Source organism: Syngnathoides biaculeatus, chromosome 4 (assembly GCF_019802595.1).
Source record: "Syngnathoides biaculeatus isolate LvHL_M chromosome 4, ASM1980259v1, whole genome shotgun sequence".
In the NCBI taxonomy this organism is placed as follows: Eukaryota; Metazoa; Chordata; class Actinopteri; order Syngnathiformes; family Syngnathidae; genus Syngnathoides; species Syngnathoides biaculeatus.
This window is the reverse complement of record NC_084643.1, coordinates 22,149,091-22,166,736: the sequence shown is the minus strand read 5'-3', so window position 1 is coordinate 22,166,736 and position 17,646 is coordinate 22,149,091. Positions and strand designations below refer to the sequence as shown.

The 17,646-nt window shown below is 43.5% G+C and overlaps 1 long non-coding RNA gene across 1 annotated transcript; it reads right to left on the bottom strand.

Moving 5' to 3' along the window:
• Positions 1-14,450: 14,450 nt before the first annotated feature.
• On the bottom strand, positions 14,451-14,964 carry LOC133498839 (uncharacterized). The gene is made up of 3 exons (XR_009794478.1): positions 14,875-14,964; positions 14,657-14,798; positions 14,451-14,582 (listed from the first exon to the last, which is right to left on the bottom strand). It is a non-coding gene; the product is annotated as an uncharacterized LOC133498839 (long non-coding RNA).
• Positions 14,965-17,646: the final 2,682 nt, after the last annotated feature.

The following is a 17,646-nucleotide window of genomic DNA, read 5'->3' as shown; positions in this document are numbered from 1 at the left end:
GGCATAGATAAATGTCTCAAGTAGTTTTGTATAAGACAAAAGGCTAGTTAAATTGGATCACAGACTCAATATAAATTCAAATAAAAAGAAAGTAATTACTAAGACCGTGAAATGCTGCCAAGTCCATCTTGTGTTAGTTTGTTGAAAACAAGTAGAGGGAAGAAAGCTATTTACTTGCTCTTGAACATGATTGTGAAATCTGCTTTTCAATATATTACATATATCTTTTTCTTTTCCTTTCAGCTAGTCCTGTTAGGGGTCGCCACAGTGTGTAATTTCAAATGAACGCATATTTGTTTGGCACAGTTTTAGGCCAGATGCCCTTCCTGACCCAGCCCCTCTGCATTTTACCCGGGGAGAGAAGCTTACAGCACCTGGTATTCCCAGGCGGTCTCCCAATCAAGTACTAACCAGGGCCAGGGCTAGCTTCCGAGATCTGATGGGATTTGGGCGTTCTCAGGGTAGCATGGCTGTAAGTTCAACATATTACATACATACACATCTGAAAACAAGGTAATTTTCATGACAGGTGAGTCGACCTTTACCTCATCAACAACCCAATATGTTGATTACATGACTCTCTCATCTGCATTAATGATTTACTCATATTGTGTGAAGTCTCAATGCCCTTTCCTCACTGATGTGGAGCCCAGCCTCCACTACCAAGCTGTCTCTTACCTGACCACTGGTACTCATTAACACTGTGAACATAGCTTGATGTTAAATATTTATAATATGCACCACAGGTGTGCACTTGCTTGGCTGTAGTTCCTTGGCCAGGTTTCGATGGCTGACAGACATCTGCGTGGATGGCCTGTTGCAGTTGAATTAAAATGCGCACAAACTACTACTAAAGGTGTTTCATTTCTTAGTATTGTTCAACTTTAAGTTTGGTCGTAGGAGAACCTTCAGTTTATCTTGACAGGTCAAAACTCAGCTTGCCACACTCGCATGATAATACATTTCAACCTTTAAATCGCGGTTCAGGGGGCAGAAATGCACAACTGGTTAGTGTGTTGGCCTCATAGTTCTGAGGACCGGGATTCAAATCCCAGCCATGCCTATATGGAGTTTGCATGTTCTCTCTGTGCTGTTGTGGGTTTTCTCTGGCCACTCCGGTTTCCTCCCACATCCCAAAAACATGCATTAATTGGACACTATAAACTGATCGTAGGTGTGATTGTGAGTGCGACTCTTGTGTTTGTCTTCATGTACCCTGCGATTGGCTGGCAACCGGTTCAGGATGTACTTCGCCTCCTGCCCGATAGTAACTGGGATAGTCTCTGGCACTCCTGCAACGCCTCATAAGGATAAGCGGCTCAGAAAATGGATGGATGGAAATCGCGGTTCACCGACTGTGGGCCTGCTTCATTGCAATTTTTTTTGTGGAACGTATATCAGCTTGTCCGTTGCTGAAGTATCACATATTGTATAGACTAGAAATCTATGCCTTATAGCCATTGTTTAATGACACCAGTCCAAAGGATACACTTTTTAACTACATTTTGGACATCAGATCTGGATGGCGGGGAACTTTCTCCATCTTAACCAGGAAACAACAGAACTGAAGCTTTAGTCAGTGGCCCTGAGGGCCAAAGAGGAAAACCTCTTCTTAAACTACAAGGGCTGTCCTAAAAACCTTCCCCATTGGTGAAAATGCTGGCCATTATTTTATACACAAAGCTCACTCTTACTCCACACATTAAAAATATAATAAAACCAGGTTTTTATCATTTAAAGAATAGCCAGAGTCTGCACCATTCTCTCTCGGCCCAATACCGAGATGATAATGCATGTTTTTATTTCCAGTCGGCTTGACTATTGTAAATCCATGCTTTCTGTTGCCCCCCCCAACACTCCCCCTGACCCCAAACCTAGCAACAATAACAATAAAAAAAATGGACTTATATCACCATTCCAATTCTATTCTGTTTCAGGTAAAATTTATGCATCTCTGTGTACTGCAATAAAGAGACCTACAATCCGTACGATTGAAGCAAACCCAATTCCAATGAAGTTGGGACGTGTTAAACATGAATAATAACGGAATACAGTGATTTGCAAATCCATGTCCAACCTACATTTTACAAAATACACTATAAAGACAAGATATTTAATGTGAAAAACTGATTAACTTTATTATTTTTTTAGGAAATAATTATCTTGGAATTTGATGCATGTAACAGAGTACTGCATCATCAAACGCTTCAGAGAATCTGGAGGAATCACTGCATGACAAGGTCGAAAACCAACAATGAATGGCCATGACCTGCGATCCCTCAGAGGGCACTGCATCAAAAACCGACATCAATGTGAAAAGGATATCACCTTATGGGCTCAGGAACACATCAGAAAACCAATGTCAGTAAATACAGTTCGGTGCGACAGCTGTGATTGCAACTTAAAACTCTACTATGTCAACCAAAATCCATTTATTAATAATACCCAGGCCCGAGCTCATCTAAGATGGACTGATGTAAAGTGGAAAAGTTTTTTGTGTTTGAACGAGTCCATATTTCATATTCCATCCATCCATTTTCTGAGCCGCTTATCCCCAAAAGGGTCACGGGAGTGCTGGAAGCAATCCCAGCTGTCATTGCACAGGAGACGGGGTACACCCTGAGCTAGTTGCCAGCCAATCGCAGGCCACATAGAAACAACCAACCAGTCACTTCCACAATCGCACGTACAGGCAATTTACAATTTCCAATTAGTGCATGTTTTTGGGATGTCGGAGGAAACTGGAGTTGCCGGAGAAAACCCACACAGGCACAGGGAGAACATGCAAATTCCACACAGGCGGGACCAGGATGTGAACCCCAGTCCTCAGAACTGTGACAGCAATGCTAACCAGTTGCACCACCGTGTTGCCCATATGTTGAATTCTTTTGGGAAATTGTGGACATCGTGTCTTCCAGCCCAAAGAAGAAAAGAACTATCCGGATTGTTACGGACGTAAAGTTCTAAAGCCAGAATCTGTGATTGTATGGGGCTGTATTCATGCCAATGGCATAGGAAAGGCACATTTAATGCTGAAAAGTGCATACAAGTTTTGGAGAAACAATTGCTGTCATCCAAGCAACATCTTTCTCATGGACGCCCCTGCTTCTTTCAGTCAGACAATGCCAAACCACATTCTGTATGTGTTCCAATACGTAGCTTGGCTTCATAATAAAAGATTGTCAGTGTCTCCCATGGAAAATGGTAGGAATTATGAAGTGTAAAATATGACAACGGAGACCCTGGACTGTTGAACAGCTGAAGCTGTACATCAAGCAAAAATTGAGAAATATACACCTACAAAGCTTCCACAATTAGTGTACTCAGTTCCCAAACATTTATTGAATGTTGTTAAAAGGTCATGTAACATGGGGGTAAACCCACATTTTTTTAAATGTGTTGTAGCCTTAAAATTCAAAATTAATGATTTGCTCAAAACAAAGTTTATCCATTTGAACATTAAATAGCTCGTCTTTTTAGTGTATTTAATTAATTATATTGATTGTACAGTATTCTGTTTTTCTTTGTTTAAAACAACGTCCCAACTTTATGGAATTGGGTTTGTATATCCATGCCCCAACACTGAGTACTGTATAGTTCATACAAATAACATGCTGCTCATGGAATTACGTGAACCTTTTGTCATCATGTTATACCTTGGGAATTTTTTTCCCTGTTAGTTGGTGCACCTTGCATTTTTCTTGGTTTCCACTTGGCAGGACAGAAAGGAGTTGAACAGGGAGATGTACACTTGGGAGCAATTGTAATGTAAGACTTCATCTTTGTCTTAGTCTTAAGCCCTATGACCACACCATGCTGGTGCTGGATCATTTCTAACTCATCATGAAACTTCCTGTGTGTGTTTTTTTGGGTTTCATTTGGATTTGCTTGTTGAATATTTTCTGTACCTCTTATCGTCCATAGCACCCTTTGACAGTTTTTAGTGTATTCCTGGTTACTCCTTTTTTGTTACTCTTTGTTTAGGTGACTGGTTACCACATCTGCCTCACAGTTTTGAGAACCAGAGTTCAAATCCTGGCTCTGCCTTTGTGGAGTTTGTGATGTACTTTCCGTGCCTGTCTGGGTTTTCTCCGGGCACTCCATTTTCCTCCCACATCCCAAAAACATGCATTAATTAAAGACTTTAAATTGCTCGTAAGTGTTAATGTGTGTGCAAATGGTTCTTTGTTTCTACTTGTGCCCTGCGAGTGGCTGGTGACCAATTCAGGGTCTAGCTAACATTTCACCCAACAAAAGCTGGGATACGCTTCCGCACACTCCGGATACTATTGAGGATAAGCAGTGCAGTAAATGAATAATTGAATGACTCTTTGTATTTTGTAACTTATGTATGCTACTATTTATTTTTCTAGCATACTCTGTTTATTACTTTAATGCAGCCCTATGGGGGGCACAAACCAGTGCAATCTGTAGGCCGGTCCCAAGCCCGGATAAATGCAGAGGGTTGCGTCAGGAAGGGCATCCGGCGTAAAAACTGTGCCAAACAAATATGAGCGTTCATCTAAAGAATCCCATACCGGATCGGTCGTGGCCCGGGTTAACAACGCCCGCCCCCGGCACTGCTAACCTGCAGGGCGTCGGTGGAAATTCAGCTACTGTGGGTCGAAGACAAAGAAGAGGAGGAAACCGGATCCAGCGTCAGAAGAAAAAGAGGAATGCACAGAGCCTACAACTGAGTGTAGGGACTTTGAATGTTGGGACTATGACAGGAAAAGCTCAGGAGTTGGTTGACATGATGATTAGGAGAAAGGTTGATATTCTGTGCATCCAAGAGAGCAGGTGGAAAGGTAGTAAGGCTAGAAGTTTGGGAGCAGGGTTTAAATTATTCTACCACGGAGTAGATGGGAAGAGAAATGGAGTAGGGGTTATTTTAAAGGAAGAGCTGGCTAAGAATGTCTTGGAGGTGAAAAGAGTATCAGATCGAGTGATGAGACTAAAATTTGAAATTGAGGGTGTTATGTATAATGTGGTTAGCGGCTATGCACCACAGGTAGGATGTGACCTAGAGTTGAAAGAGAAATTCTGGAAGGAACTAGATGAAGTAGTTCTGAGCATCCCAGACAGCGAGAGAGTTGTGATTGGTGCAGATTGTAATGGACATATTGGTAAAGGAAACAGGGGCGATGAAGAAGTGATGGGTAAGTACGGCATCCAGGAAAGGAACTTTGAAGGGCAGATGGTGGTGGACTTTGCAAAAAGGATGGAGATGGCTGTAGTGAACACTTATTTCCAGAAGAGGGAGGAACATATAGTGACCTACAAGAGCGGAGGTAGAACCACGCAGGTAGATTATATTTTGTGCAGACGATGTAATCTGAAGGAGGTTACTGACTGTAAAGTAGTGGTAGGGGAGAGTGTAGCTCAACAGCATAGGATGGTAGTATGTAGGATAATTCTGGTGGTGGGTAGGAAGATTAAGAAGACAAAGTTAGAGCAGAGAACCATGTGGTGGAAGCTGAGAAAGGAAGAATGTTGTGCGGCCTTCCGGAAAGAGGTGAGACAGGCTCTCGATGGACAACCGAAGCTCCCGGAAGACTGGACGACGACAGCCAAGGTGATCAGAGAGACAGGCAGGAGAGTACTTGGTGTGTCATCTGGTAGGAAAGGGGAGAAGGAGACTTGGTGGTGGAACCCCAAAATTCAGGGAGTCATACAAGGAAAGAGATTAGCGAAGAAGAAGTGGGATACTGAGAGGACTGAGGAGAGGCGAAAGGAGTACATCGAGATGCGACGTAGGGCAAAGGTAGAGGTGGCAAAGGCTAAACAAGAGGCATATGAAGACATGTACACCAGGTTGGACACGAAAGAAGGAGAAAAGGATCTCTACAGGTTGGCCAGACAGAGGGATAGAGATGGGAAGGATGTGCAGCAGGTCAGGGTGATTAAGGATAGAGATGGAAATTTGTTGACTGGTGCCGGTAGTGTACTAAATAGATGGAAAGAATACTTTGAGAAGTTGATGAATGAAGAAAATGAGAGAGAAGGAAGAGTTGAAGAGGCAAGAGTGAAGGACCAGGAAGTGGAAATGATTACTAAGGGGGAAGTCAGAAAGGCATTACAAAGGATGAAAAATGGAAAGGCAGTTGGTCCTGATGACATACCGGTAGAGGTATGGAAGCAATTTGGAGAGATGGCTGTGGAGTTTTTGACTAACTTATTCAACAGAATACTAGCGGGTGAAAAGATGCCTGAAGAATGGAGGAAAAGTGTTCTAGTTCCCATTTTTAAGAACAAAGGGGATGTTCAGAGCTGTGGGAACTATAGAGGAATAAAGTTGATGAGCCACACAATGAAGTTATGGGAAAGAGTAGTGGAGGCTAGACTCAGGACAGAAGTAAGTATCTGCGAGCAACAGTATGGTTTCATGCCTAGAAAGAGTACCACAGATGCATTATTTGCCTTGAGGATGCTTGTGGAAAAGTACAGAGAAGGTCAGACGGAGCTACATTGTGTCTTTGTGGATCTAGAGAAAGCCTATGACAGAGTACCAAGAGAGGAACTGTGGTACTGCATGCGTAAGTCTGGTGTGGCAGAGAAGTATGTTAAAATAGTACAGGACATGTATGATGGCAGCAGAACAATGGTGAGGTGTGCCTTAGGTGTGACAAAGGAATTTAAGGTGGAGGTGGGACTGCATCAGGGATCAGCTCTGAGCCCCTTCCTGTTTGCAGTGGTAATGGATAGGCTGACAGATGAGGTTAGACTGGAATCCCCTTGGACCATGATGTTCGCAGATGATATTGTCATATGCAGTGAAATCAGGGAGCATGCAGAGGAACAATTGGAAAGATGGAGACATGCACTGCAAGGAGAGGAATGAAGATTAGCCGAAGTAAAACAGAATATATGTGCGTGAATGAGAAAAGTAGAGGGGGAAGAGTGAGGCTACAGGGAGAAGAGATAGCGAGGGTGGACGACTTCAAATACTTGGGGTCAACAATACAGAGCAATGGAGAGTGTGGTCAGGAAGTGAAGAAACGGGTCCAAGCAGGTTGGAACAGCTGGCGAAAGGTGTCTGGTGTGTTATGTGACAGAAGAGTCTCTGCTAGGATGAAGGGCAAAGTTTACAAAACAGTGGTGAGGCCGGCCATGATGTACGGATTAGAGACGGTGGCACTGAAGAAACAACAGGAAGCTGAACTGGAGGTGGCAGAAATGAAGATGTTGAGGTTCTCGCTCGGAGTGACCAGGTTGGATAGGATTAGAAATGAGCTCATTAGAGGGACAGCCAAAGCTGGATGTTTTGGAGACAAGATTCGAGAGAGCAGACTTCGATGGTTTGGACATGTTCAGAGGCGAGAGAGTGAGTATATTGGTAGAAGGATGCTGAGGATGGAGCTCCCAGGCAAAAGAGCGAGAGGAAGACCAAAGAGAAGGTTTATGGATGTGGTGAGGGAAGACATGAGGGCAGTTGGGGTTAGAGAGGAAGATGCAGGAGATAGGCTAAGATGGCAAAAGATGACACGCTGTGGCGACCCCTAACGGGACAAGCCGAAAGGAAAAGAAGAAGAAGACTCTGTTTATTACTTTGTTCTTTTGGTACATTGTAATTTACTTTGTTCTACTTGTTGGCAATGTAGCCCTTTTTGATGCTTTGAAATACAGACTTTTAGTAATTCCATCTGTGCTCTGACAATCCTTTGGGGACCCTCCTGTCAGATGGGCCTGTTGTATGTGGGCCATTGCTCTGCTCACTTCAAATGGATCCTGAGCTTGACATGTCTGATGAAATGATCTAGTGAGTATGTCCTTTGTCACTCACTCACTACACTACTTGGACAAAGAATAAATAATCAAGCTGGCAATTTTTTTTTTTTACGTATCGGCGACCCCTAACGGGACAAGCCGAAAGGAAAGAAGAAGAAGACAATGCATACCCTTGGTATGTTGATGACCGTTAATAACAAAATAGTCTTAAAGGGCAGAACAGTTTTAGACCAGGTGTGGATGAAGCAAGTTTGTTTCGGCTTGTCCCGTTAGGGGTTGCCACAGCGTGACATCGCAGATGAAGGCTCATATTTGTTTGGCAGTTTTCACGCCGGATGCCTTTCCTGACGCAACCCCTCTTGGGGAGTAGAGGCACAGTGAGATACGAACTCACAACCCCTGATATACCAAACCAATGCTCTAACCACTGAGCTTTGTTATAGTATAGAAAAAATGAATACCAAAAAATATGAATGTAGGAATATTAAAATGGAAACGGTGGGATGACTGATTAGAGAGTGTGCCACACAGTTCTGAGAACAAGGGTTCAAATACTGCTCCACTCCGCTTCCCCACTATGTGGACAGCATGTTCTCCCTGTGTCTCCGTGGGTTTTCTCCGGCCACTACGGTTTCCTCCGACACCCCAAAAACATCCATTTATTGGAGACTCTAAATTGCCCCAAGGTGTGATTGTGAGTGCGACTGTTGGCTATTGCTAGGTGCCCTGCGATTGGCTGGCAACCAGTTCAGGGTGTACCCTGCCTTCCGCCTGTTGAAAGCTGGGGTAGGCTCCAGCACTTCCGCGACCCTTGTGAGGATAACTCATTTTAGTGTTTAACCGGGTTTGGTCCGAGTGACACTAATTTCTCTTATTAGTTAATTTTTTGCAGTTGAAAACTGTATAAAATCATAAGATGAATGGGTGACAGTAGAGGGGTGGTGCTGAAAGTAACCTGCTGTTGGGCTAGCATCACTACTGTATTAAACAACGATCTAGTGTTATTTATATATCTACATTTTATCAAGACATTTTCATCCATCCATTTTCTTAGCCGCTTATCCTCACAAGGGTCACAGGGAGTGCTGGAGCCTATCCCAGCTGTCAACGGGCATCAGGTGTGGTACACCCTGAACTGGTTGTCAGTCAATCGCAGGGCACATCGAGACAAATAACTGCACTAACAATCACACCTAGGGGAATTTAGTGTCCAATTAATGTGGCATGTTTTTGTGATATGAGAGGAACCGGAGTGCCCGGAGAAAAGCCGCGCAGGCACGGGGAGAACATGCAAACACCACACAAACATGTCCAGGATTGAACCTGGGACCTCAGAACTTTGAGGCCAACGCTTTACCAGCTGATCAAGACATTTTATTCTGGAGAAATAATTATGAGAGATATTGTAATTATTTGCCAAAGAGCCAAGAGTAAAACATGGAGTGGCAAAACTAATTTCTGTTTCATCCCTCCATCAAGTACACTGCCTGTACTCCACTACAAAAATAAGTGTTGTTTTATTCCGCCTCGGTTGTTGAAATAACACACTGGTGCATGAACTGATGTGGGCATCTAGCCAGTTTCCACAGTCAAAGGGAGTTGCTGAAGCAATGAAGTGGGGCATGATGGATTGAAGCAGCGATAGGATCATTCTATTCTGATTTAGGTTACTACACTTTCAGGGATAAAGATAGACACATCCTTTATTTCCTTCTTTAAATACAGACATAAAACAGAAGGTTGAATTTCAATTAAAGCTGGTCTTATGGAGGGGCATAACTAGGGAAGGTGATATACAGTATATAGTACCTCAGGCTGCTGCATAATGAAAACTGATTGATGGGATAATAACTTGTGAGCACCGCAGAACTTGTGAATAGCATGTCTTGGGTGAAGAAATGACCACACAAGCTGGCTTTTTAAAAGAGGGTTCTGGAGAACATCTAAAATGCAAAAAAAAAAAAAAACAAACATAACATTTCTCCCGACTTCATTAAATACCACCAACAACACACGTGTACACACAAATGCAAATGCAATTGTTTCTTACTGTCTCGTGAGCATCATCATATGGTAGCTTACATACACGCTAAAACACGTGCTGGCATGCATGCTGCCAGTGTAACCATCCATCCATCCATCCATCCATCCATCCATCCATCCATCCATCCATTATCTACCTCTTTTCCGGGTGAGGTCGCAGGGGAAGTAGCTTCAGCAGGGATACCCAGACTTCCCTTTCCCCAGCCACTTCTTCCAGTTCTTCCGGAGGGATCCCGAGGCTTTCCCAAGCCAGCTGAGAGACATAGTCTTTCCAGCGTGTCCTGGGTCATCCTCGGGGTCTCTTTCCGGTGGGACATGCCCGGAACACCTCATCTGGCTCCTCTCAATGCGGAGGAGTAGCAGCTCGACACTGAGCCCCCCGGATGACCGAGCTTCTCACCCGATCTCTAAGGGAGAGCCCGGACACGCTGCAGAGGAAACTCATTTCGGCCACTTGTATCCGGGATCTTGTTCTTTCGGCCATGACCCACAGCTAATGCCCATAGGTGAGGGTAGGAACGTAGATTAAGTGGTAAATTAAGAGCTTCACCTTTCGATTTAGCTCTCTCTTCACCACAATGGACCGATACACAGTCCGCATCACTGCAGACGCTGCACCCATCCGTCTGTTGATCTCCCGCTCCATTGTTTCCTCACTCGTGAACCAGACCCCAAAATAATTGAACTCCTCATCCCCGACCTGGAGAAGGCACGCCACCCTTTTCTGACTGAGGACGATAGTCTCGGATTTGGAGGTGCTGATTCTCATCACAGCTGCTTCACACTCGGCTGCGAATCATTCCAGTGAGAGCTGGAGATCTCGGCTTGATGAAGCCAACAGAACCACATCATCTGCAAAGAGCAGAGATGCGATGCTGAGGCCACCAAACCGGACACCCTCTACACTTCGGCTGCGCCTAGAAATTCTGTGCATAAAAGTTATGAACAAAATCGTGACAAAGTGCAGCCTTGGTGAAGTCCAACTCTCACCGGAAATGAATCTGACTTATTCCCGGCAATGCGGACCAAACTCTGACAGCGGTCAGACAGGGACCGAACAGCTCGTATCAGGGGATTTGGGACCCCATACTCCGAAGAACCCCCCACAGGACTCCCTGAGGGACACGGTCGAATGCCTTCTCCAAGTCCACAAAACACATATAGACTGGTTGCGCAAACTCCCATGCACCCTCGGGGATTCTTCCAAGGACGAAAACCATGTTGCTCCTCCTGAATCCAAGACTCGACTTCCCGACGGACCATCCTCTCCAGTACCCCTGAGTAGACCTTACCAGGGAGGCTGAGAAGTGTGATCCCTCTATAGTTGGAACACACCCTCCGGTCACCCATCTTGAAAAGGGGGACCACCACTCCAGTCTGCGAGTCTAGAAGCACTGTCCCCAATGTTCACACGATGTTGCAGAGGTGTGTCAACCTGGACAGCCCAAAACATCCAGAGCCTTTAGGAACTCCGGGGCGAATCTCATCCACCCCTGGGGCCCTGCCACCAAGGAGGCTTTTAACCACCTCGGTGACTTCAACCACAGAGATCGAAGAGCCCGCCTCAGAGCACCCAGACTCAGCTTCCTTATGGGAAGGTGTGTTGGTGGAATTGAGGAGGTCTTCCAAGTATTATCCCCACTGACTCACAACATCTCGAGTTGAGTTCAGCAGCGCCCTGTCCACACCATACAGTGTTGACAGTGCACTGCTTCCCCATCCTGAGATGCCGGAAGTTGGACCAGAATTTCCCCGAAGCCATCCTAAAGTCATTCTCTATGGGCTCACCGAACTCCCATGCCCGGGTTTTTGCCTCAGCAACCACCGAAGCCGCATTCCGCTTGGGCAGCCGATACTTATCAGCTGCCTCGGGAGTCCCACAGGCCAGAAATGCCCGATAAGGACTCCTTCTTCAGCTTGACAGCCTCCCTCACTGTTGATGTCCACCAAAGTGTTCGTGGGTTGCTGCCACGACAGGCACAGCTCTGGTCGGCCGCCTCAGCAATGGAGGCGTGGAACATCGTCCACTCGGATTGAATGTCCCCCGCCTCCTCTGAGACATGAGCAAAGTTCTTTCGGAGGTGGGAGTTGAAATTCCTTCTGACTAGGGAATCTGCCAGCCGTTCCCTGCAGACCCTCACAATACGTTTGGGCCTGCCGACTGGCATCTTCCCCCACCATCAGAGCCAACTCACGACGAGGTGGTGATCAGTTGACAGCTCCACCCCCTCTCTTCGCCCGAGTGTCCAAGACATGCGGTCGCAAGTCCGATGACACGACCACAAAGTCGATCATTGGACTGCGACCTAGGGTGTCCTGGTGCCAAATGGACACATGAACACCCTTATGCCTGAACATTGTGTTTGTTATGGACAATCAGTGATGAGCACAGAAGTCCAGTAACAGAACACCACTCAAGGTCTGATCGGGGGGGCCGTTCTTCCCAATCACACCCTTCCAGGTCTCACTGTCAACCAACTGTGTTTTAATCATTAATCAACTGTGTAACCTAATTGTGTCTTAATACTGCATCCATAATTCATGGATTGTCGTTATTTGCAGGGGTGTAAGGAACATAACCCCTGAAAATACCGGAAAAAGACTGTATATGAAATTTTCAGCAAATTTTGGGGACAATACAAATATTCCATACATACAAAGAAAGTAGAACAAATCCAGTCAGAAATGAAGTTGTGTGGAGTAATGTGAAATGACACAGGGGAAATAGTATTGATCGAATGAAGAAAAGGAATTAGAAAAAGGCATGGAAAGCTAAGATAACACCGAACCTCGATCAATAATCAAAGATCAATCCAGCCCCTTGTCAGTGGAAATGAATATCAGATGGTTCAGTCCTTAATTGATGGCCTACAATCAGGTTTCATTGCCGAGGTGGGAGTCAAGACACATCTCCTGATGGGCAAGAGTCTATATATATACTGTACATATACAGCATTACATACGTATGAAGTACGCATGCACACAATTTAATACTATATGTGTGTGTGTTTCAATGTGTGTGTGTGGCCTGCGACTGGCTGGCGCCCAGTTGAGGGTGTACCAGCCTCTCGCCCATAGTCAGCTGGGATAGACTCCAGAACACCTGTGACCCTTGTGAAAGTAAGTGGTATGGAAAATGCATAGATGTAAACTATATCCTGTGAGATAGGAAACTGTATCTGGTACCAAACCATCTGATGTCAAAAAACTCAATTTACTCAGAGTATGTTCACCTGGAGGTAATCCGTGTACTGCCACAATGAAAAGACATCATCATTGGACCCCCAATTTCTTGATTCATCATGACAAGAAATACATCTTGAATATTCACCACTGAAAGCTTTTGATACATAATTTTGATACATAACCATTGTAATACAGTGAAAATATGCATATGTATAGCATTTTGACACATAATGATAGTATGAATATGATGCATGTAATGTTTATTAGTGTTTAAAAATGATGTAATGTATCCTGCAGTACATTGGTATAATGTAGAATACTGCTTAGCACATCTACCTCAGAGTTTGGAGGACCTGTGTTCAAATCCTGGCTCTGCCTTTGCAGAGTTTGTGATGTACTTCCCGTGCCTGTGTGGGTTTTCTCCGGGCACTCCGTTTTCTTCCAACATCCCAAAAACATGCATGGTAGGTTGTTTGAAGACTCTAAATTGCCTATAAGTGTGAATGTGAGTGTGAATAGATGTTTGTTTACATGACCCTGCGATTGGCTGGTGACCTGTTCAGGGTGTGGCCCCCCCATCTCGCCTGAAGATAACTGGCGTAGGCTTCAGCACGCCTGCGACGCTAGAGAGGATAAGCGTTGTAGAAAATCGATAGGTCGATAGTTGTTTGTGTTCATTTTCAAAGTAAGACATACAGTAAATTAAGTATTGGTAAACATGATTAGTGACTTAGTAGCCATAAAAAACAAAAAAAAAAAAACCCCAAAATGTCATGTACCTCATGATTGCTTGCATGATGATGTGCTGTCATGTAGATCGAAAACAGTTTATTTTGCCCAAGCTTTACGTTGGAAATTTTCACGATATGTGGTCTCACCATATTCATAATGGATTCAGCAGTGCCCCTGAGTGTGTGGCAGTTTGTCTTTCTGACATTTAACTGTGTCCTCTATTAGCCCCTCAATTTCTCCAGGTAATCCACTCACTTAATATTCATGGCTACGCAAACTGCACAAATCAATGTCCAGCAGAGTTTTCAGACTCAAACAAGTTGTTTCTATACCACACTGTGTTCTTCAGAATGAAAAAAAAGTGAACACCTCGCAGAGGGGCCAGGAAAATATAGACTTTGAGATTGACTGAGAAGCTTTTTCGGGCGAGGCCTTCTACGGCGTAAGTGGTGTAGTGGTAGTATTAATATTGCTCATACTTACTATGGGTGATATACCCTGTCTCTGGGTGTCCAGGACCTAACATGAAACAAGGGCCGCAGCTCTCTCAAGTCACAGTCAGTCACTGCAGCGCTTTGTGTAACAAAAATAATTTAACATTATTATAATGTAATTTATATGTTAATGATAATGTTATTTTACATTCAATCTCTAAACTAAAAAAAAAACAACACCAAAACAACTAACAAAACATTTCTTACTCAGAAAAGTAATCAAATGTAATTTGTAAAATGGTGAAACCAAAATGTAATTTACTTAAACTGTCTCACAAAGCATCGTCAGGTGGAATTATGGAGCGAGTGATGGGTGTTCCCTTTTTCATGCTGTAATCACAGGTCTATTCCCTCTGATAGCACCAATCAGGAGAGCCCATCTTCGTCCACCAATCAATCCTAATAATCACCACAAAAAAGACAATTTTTCGGACCTTGGAACAGACAAAAATATGTAAACAAAAAAAGCTTACTTTTGTCATAACATGAGCCTGCGGAAGAGGAGCCTGTGTTCATATTGCTCATACTTATTGTAGCTCTTTTCTTCATTTTTTCCAGACAAAATGTAGCCCACACTGTGAAGTACTCCCACAAAATGCTGTACAAAAGAAAACACTGCAGAAGTGGCAAGATTAAAGGCAGGGGACTGTGATGTAACATCACTGTAAAGAGCAGATTGGATTTACTTTACCTTATATTACACTTGAGCCAATTCACAGCTGGTACTTAGCCTATGCATTTTATTACGGGTGAATTTAGACTAACCAACCAGCAAAATGCGACAAGGCAGTTGTCTTGCGTTTCTGACAATTTCATCTCACACCCATCTAAACGACACAAACACAATAAAATAGCTAACATAAAATAGGTGTTCAAGAGCAGAGTAGTTGAGCCACAATAGCGAATAGTCACCAATGTTGAACAAGTGTTCCCAAACAAGCAAATGTTCGTCCCAGCGGGTATTCCAAGTTAGCGAAAGTTCCAGCCGGTCCAAAAACAAAAAGCAGCAGGCGTCTGTGTGGTTAGTGTTCCAAGCAGCGTAGTTTCCCAGAGCATCTTTTTTTGTAATGTTTTCTCATTTTTTAATTGCTAAATAGTTGAATTCCAGGACAGAATAAGAACAAAGTTTATTGGTAAACAAGTAAAAAAAAAGTCCAGTATTGCCAACACCAATTTTGCTTCTTTTTAGTACAAAAGGTAGATAGGAAGTTATTGAATTGCTAAATCTCAATTAGTTTTCACTACCTTTAATTTGTATTTTTTAAATTGTTAAATACTTGAATTCCAGAACAGAATGAGGTAGTAATTATATGTAATAATAATAAAATGATAAAACAGTAAAAAAAAAAAAAAAAATCCCCATTCATTGTCATGTCTGGATTTTTCTTAATTGAACAAATCCAGTAAATGCATTCATTCAACTGGATTAATATATTATACTGAGGTTTTAATATAATTAATACTTTATGAGTTGTCTAAATATTAATAATTGGACAGTTTCACTTTTCAAATCTATTCCTGGTGGGCTGGCACACCCGAGGAAACATCTTGGTTGCTTGTCATGCAATGGCACAACCATTTTTTATGCAAAATAACTCAAGATTGGCATGATTGGATGGAGAGCATCTGTCTGTAAACAGAAATTGTTATCTTCCTCTTCTTTTCCTTTCGGGTTGTCCTGTTACGGGTCACCAGAGCGTGTCTTCCTAATACATGTAAGCGTATATCCTTCTCCTCTCTAACACCGACTAGCCTCATGCATTCCCACATGACATCAGTCAATCTCCTCTTTGGTCTTCTAGCTCTTTCCCTGACAGCTTCATCTTCATCTTCTTTCAACCAGTATACAGTACTCACTGTCTCTCCTCTGGATAAGTCGAAGTCCACTCTCGGCAAACTTGGGCTGTAAAACATCTGACCATGGCTGTCCCTCTGATGAGTTCATTTCTAATCCTATCCAACATGGTCATTCATAAAGAGAACCTCACATCTTCATTTCCGCCACCTCCTGCTCTACTTCCTGCTGTCTCTTAAGTGCCACTGTCTCTCATCCATACATCATGGTTGGACTCACCCTGTTTTTTTTTTGTTTTTTTGTTTTTTAAGCAGAGACTCTTCTGTCACATAAAACACATGATCACCTTCCATCACCTATTTTAACCTGCTCGGACAGTTTTTTTTGTCACTTCCTTACCACACTCTGCATTGCTCTGGACTCTTGATCCCAAAGTATTTAAAGTCCTCCCTGTAGCCTCAGTCTTCCTCCTCAATCCTTCTCATTCATATATACTGTCTTTCGTTAACCTTCATTCTTCTCCTTTCCTGTGCATGCCTCCATCTTTCTAACTGTCTCTCTATCTGCTCCAAGCTTTAACTGCAGGTCACAATGTCATCTGGGAATATTATGCTCCATGGGGCTTCCGGTCTCTGTCATACCTACAGTACCCCTCATCAGTGTTTTTTTTTTTTCCCCCTCCTTCATGTGTTGTATTAACTAACATAATTTTCTACCACTCAAAACTTCTGCATGCAGCACGTAGTCATAAGCATTCTATCTAGAAAAACACATTGCAGCTTCTTCTAACCTTCTCTGTACTTCTCCATCAACACTCTCAGGGCAGATAATGTGTCTGTGGTACACTTTCTAGGCATGAAACCTTACTGTTGCACGCAAATACTCACTCCTGTCCTGAGTCTCACCTCCATTACTCTTTCCTATTTTTTCCCACTTTTATGAGTCATCAACTTTATTCCTCTATAGTTCCCACAGCTCTGCACATCACCGTTATTCTTCGAAATGGGCACCAGTGCATCTTTCCTAGATTCCTCAAGTGTCTTCTCACCCACTAGAATTCTGTTGAACAAGCTGGTCAAAAACCCCACACTTACCTCTTTGAGATACTCCCATAGCCCCACAGGTATGTCATCAGTACCTACTGCCTTTCCATTTTTCATCCTCTGAATAGTTCTTTCCTAACTTGCCTCTGACTAATCATTGCCAGTTCCTGGTCCTTCACACTTGGCTTTTGTACTCTTCCTTCTCTCATTTTCTTCATCACCTTCTCAAGGTACTTGTTCCTTCTATTTAGCACACTAATGGCACCAATCAAGACATACCCATCTCCATCCTTAATTATCTAACTTGCTGGACAGCCTTTCTATTCCTATCCTTCTGTCTAGCCAACCTGTTTCCATCCTTTTTTCCTTCTTTCATGTCCAACCTGTCATACCCGCCATCATATACCTCGTTTGGCCTTTGGTACCTCTAACTTCGCCTCATGTTACATTGCCATATATTTCTTTTTCGTCTCCTCACTCCTCTCAGTGTCACTTTTGAACTCTTAGCTCTTTCCTTGTATGATTTCCTGTACTTTGAGTTTCCACCACTAAGCTAAGATAACACCGAACCTCTCCCCATTCCTACCAGAAGATACATAAAATATTCTACTGCCAGTCTGTCTGA